This window comes from Octopus bimaculoides, chromosome 2 (assembly GCF_001194135.2).
Source record: "Octopus bimaculoides isolate UCB-OBI-ISO-001 chromosome 2, ASM119413v2, whole genome shotgun sequence".
Lineage (NCBI taxonomy): Eukaryota > Metazoa > Mollusca > Cephalopoda > Octopoda > Octopodidae > Octopus > Octopus bimaculoides.
Genome location: NC_068982.1, coordinates 71,414,693 through 71,419,215, shown reverse-complemented (window position 1 = coordinate 71,419,215; position 4,523 = coordinate 71,414,693).

Sequence of the window (4,523 nt, the reverse complement as noted above, 5' to 3'; positions counted from 1 at the left end):
CTGTCACTACAGTATCGAAATGTGATTGTTTCAGTTAGTGGAATAGTTTCATTTTTAAAGTGAAAGTATTTGACATGAGTGTTTTTGTTTCACTTTTGACACGTAATACTTAAATAGTGGAGGAGATATTATGTTGCCGTGTGCTCGAACTTTGCAAGAAGTTAATAATTTTTTTGACTAAAACACAACTGGAACCCTAAGTAAGGCATGTGTAAAATTTGAATGAAATTGGTTGCGTAGTTCTCGAGTTTTAGGGATTCACACAGACAGACAGACAGACAGACAGACAGACACATATTCTCATTTTTATATATATAGATTAATAGTCGTTGGGAGATAAATTATAATCTAGCACTGTGTGTAGTAGTAATACGAAAGTAGTACTACAGTTTGGGCGTTACCTGAGTTTTGTTATGGATTAATAGTTGTTCATCATCACCGTCGTCGTCGTCGCCATCAACATCATCGTCTTCGTTGTCGTCGTTGTCGTCATCATCAGCCTCCTGGACATTATTTCCTTGAATCCGAGGATTCATAGGGCCGGTTACCCGGTTTCCATGGTAAAGGCAAGGGTAAAGGTTACCTTCTCGAGTCTTACCAACTCATAAAGGCCGGTTTCCGGTTTCATGGCATATACATTCCCCACCTGGACGGGACGCTAGTCCATCGCAGGATTACTCTTTTTTGTCAACTGAGTGGACTGGAGCAACGTGAAATGAAGTGTTTTGTTCAATAACACAGCGCATCGCCCAGTCCAGGAATGGAAACCACAATCTTATGATCATGAGTCCAACACTCTAACCACTAAGCTACGCGCCTCCACAACCCGGTTTCTATGGCGTATAAGTGACTGAGATCACAGCAGTTCTATATTTAAGAGATGAGGAATTCTGTACATTATTTACATTCGACGGATATTTGTCCTCATCTTGTTTGTTGTTAACACAAAGTTTCGGCTGATATACCCTCCAGCCTTCTTCAGGTGTCTTGGGGAAATTTCGAACCTGGGTTCGAAACAAACAAGATGAGGACAAATATCTGTCGAATGTAAATAATGTAAATAATGAGATCACAGCACTTCCGCTTGAATGAGACCCCAGTCTGTCGCAGGGTTAACTTCCCAGCTATTGCTGGAACTTATTTACAGCTGAGTATAATGGAGCAATGTGAAAATAAGTGTTTTGCTCAAGAATACAATGCACCACTCTATCCAATAATCGAAACTACGATCTTGAGGTCGTGAATGCAACACCCTAACCGGGTGTTATAAAGCCACGTGTTATTGAGCCAGATCTACTGTGGACTTAACGTGTAATATCATTATTTTGATATAGGTGTCGCAATGTGTCTTTTGACAGTTGAAGGAAACAAGATAGGTATGATTGATTCCATTGGATGATGTTTCCACGGTCTCTGTTCATGGTGTCAGTACACATGCGATGCGAGGTATCAAGGTTTCAATGTGGATTATGCTTGCGTGAAACGAAGGGCAGTATCATCCGCATAGATGATATCACCAATCCGAGAGGCGACAGATAAAGGGAGGTCATAGAAGGCTGGTAAAACCAAGAGAATTTTCTTTTAAAAAAGTTTGCTTTGAAACCATCTTAGGGCTGATGTTTAATCTAGCTATTACTCTTTTACTCTTTTACTTGTTTCAGTCATTTGACTGCGGCCATGCTGGAGCACCGCCTTTAGTCGAGCAGTTCGACCCCAGGACTTAGTCTTTGGAAGCCTAGTACTTATTCTATCGGTCTCTTTTGCCGAACCGCTAAGTTACGGGGACGTAAACACACTAGCATCGGTTGTCAAACACAGACACACAAACACACACACACACATATATATATACATATATACGACGGGCTTCTTTCAGTTTCTGTCTACGAAATCCACTCACAAGGCTTTGGTCGACCCGAGGCTATAGTAGAAGACACTTGCCCATGGTGCCCCGCAGTGGGAATGAACCCGGAACCATGTGGTTGGTAAGCAAGCTACTTACCACACAGCCACGCAATTTGAGAATATATTTACACAATAAAATTAATTTTGTAAGAAATGACAGACACGGTCGAAAACTGATCTTTCTTTCCAAATTTGAGAACCTAATACTGACTGACATAATAGAGTAAGTCTTCCAGTGGATCTGACTTTATAATATCCGTATAATTACGATATTGCACTCACGATCCTAAGACCGTAATTTCGATCCGGGATCGAGTGGTTTATTGTGTTCTTGGATCAAAAGCACTTCATTTCATGTTGCTACAGTCCATTCAACAGTAAAGGAGTTCCAGTATTTCCTGGGGAGTCTAAGGTGGCGAGCTGGCAGAATCGTTAGCGAGCCGGGTAAGAAACTTAGCATCATTTTGCTCGTCTTCACGTTCTGAGTTTAAATTCTGCCGAAGTAGAGATTGCTTTTCATCCTTTCGGGGTCGATAAAATAAGTACCAGTTGAACACTGGGGATCGACGTAATCGACTTACTCCTCCCCTAAAATTGCTGTCCTTGTGCCAAAGTTTGAATCCAATATTACATAGGAGTGAACCATATTTATGTATATCTACATATACGTGTGGGGGCGCGCGTTCGCATGCTTCGTGTAACGGAAGTTTCGTTTACGGCGTTATGTACTTAAGGAAATTACAAAACATGACCTCTAATTTCGTGAGACTGACCCGTAATTCCACCTTTATAGAAACTCGGGTAAATTTTAACAATTTAAAAATCTAAAATCATGTTACACACTTTTTTTTAGAACCTTGCCAGCAGCTATGCATTCCCTTCTTTTACTCACCCACCTTGTTTGCGCATATTCCATGAAGGGAGAGGTGAAGGCTAATTTGAAAGGTTTAAGAGGTATCTTAATTTGCACAACATTAAGATGATCGATGAAGCTGCTAGTGTTGTTTGAGAGGCTGCAACTAATTATTCCAAGGGGTTGAGGAAATTTATTGCTGATTGAGACTATACACCAGAATAAGAGGACGATGATGTAGAACCAGGCATCACTCGCGAGCGAGCAAGGGTTTAATAATACGTACCATATTTTGTTTTAGGTGCCTATGTAGTTGAAAGCAGACACAGACACCTTCTCGGCGCTCCTCGCTTTCGCTTCAGCACTACATCCAGGATAAAATAACTGGAGGATAAGATAACTGCGCCAGCACTCAGCTGGTACTCATTTTCTGTTGAGTAGACTGGAACAACGGGGTTACAGTTACCACCTGGTTTTGGAATTGAACCCACAACCTTATGGTCATGAACCGAGTACTCCTAATCTTTAAGCTACGCGCCACCATGACATTGTGGAGGAAACTGGAAGTTTCTGGATTTACCAACTAAGGCCCCGAGGAAATTCAGCACCAGTCATTAAAACTTCCAAAAAAAAACCCTGCTTTTTTGTAGGAGGAAACGTTGCAGATGAAATAAAAGTAAAACCCTTAACTAAGTATTACTACTCCATGAATCCAAGGCCTTTCAGGATTCTACTAAGTTTAATCTGCCTGCAATTAAAAAGGCTTGGATGACTGTTTGTAAGACTGGTTTACTAACTAATTTTTGTTTAGGTGTAGAAATGTAGTCACATTTGTAATATTGGTTTCAAATTTTGGCACAAGGTCAGCAAGTTCAGGGGAAGAGGCTAGTCAATTACACCGATCCAAGGGCTCAACTGGTACTTATTTTATCGACTCCGAAAGGATGAAAAACAAAGTCGTCCTCGGCGGAATTTGAACTCAGAACGTAAAGACAGACGAAATGTCGCTAAGCATTCTGCCCGGCGCGCTAACGATTCTGCCAGCTCACCGCCCCTAGTGTATTATATACTAAAAATACTAAAATAATTCCAACAAAGTATTGCTACTTTTAGACAATGCATCACACCACCCTGTGAATTTAAATGGTCTTCCTGATAATGAGGTTGGAATTTATCCCTAAGAAAACGCTACTTTCCTACTCCAACCAATGTATCCAAGTGAGATAGCTACCTTCAAGTTCTGAGAAGAACTTTGAAACAATTTATGAACGCAATTGACAAAAAAGGGTAAACTGACATTTAGGGAGCATTCTGGGAGAAGTTCATCACTTCGACTGTAGTGGATAACATAGCTGGAGAATAGAACGATGTGAAACGCTAAGTTTTGAATAGTGTTTGACAAAACATATGGTCAGACTTTATCCGTGACATTACAGGTGTCCACAAACAGTAACTCTACACCAAGTTCAGCCAGAGTTTATGACTCTCGGAACTGATGCAGAGTTTATAGAAATTATAGAAGATGATGCTGTTGGGTTACCAAAGCTCCATAAAGCAAGTTTGTCAAATGAGGAGCTGATGATGTTACTACAAGAGCGAGCTGTAGAGCAACAAACGGCTATAAAAGTTCCAGCCATTCTACTTTAGTTGTCTGCAAAGAATATGGTTAATGGGTTGGCACTTATAGAAGAAAGCTTACAAGTCCTTGCTGATAACAATTTTCATCGTGAATATAATATAAAAATTACAAAAGTTCGCAATAACC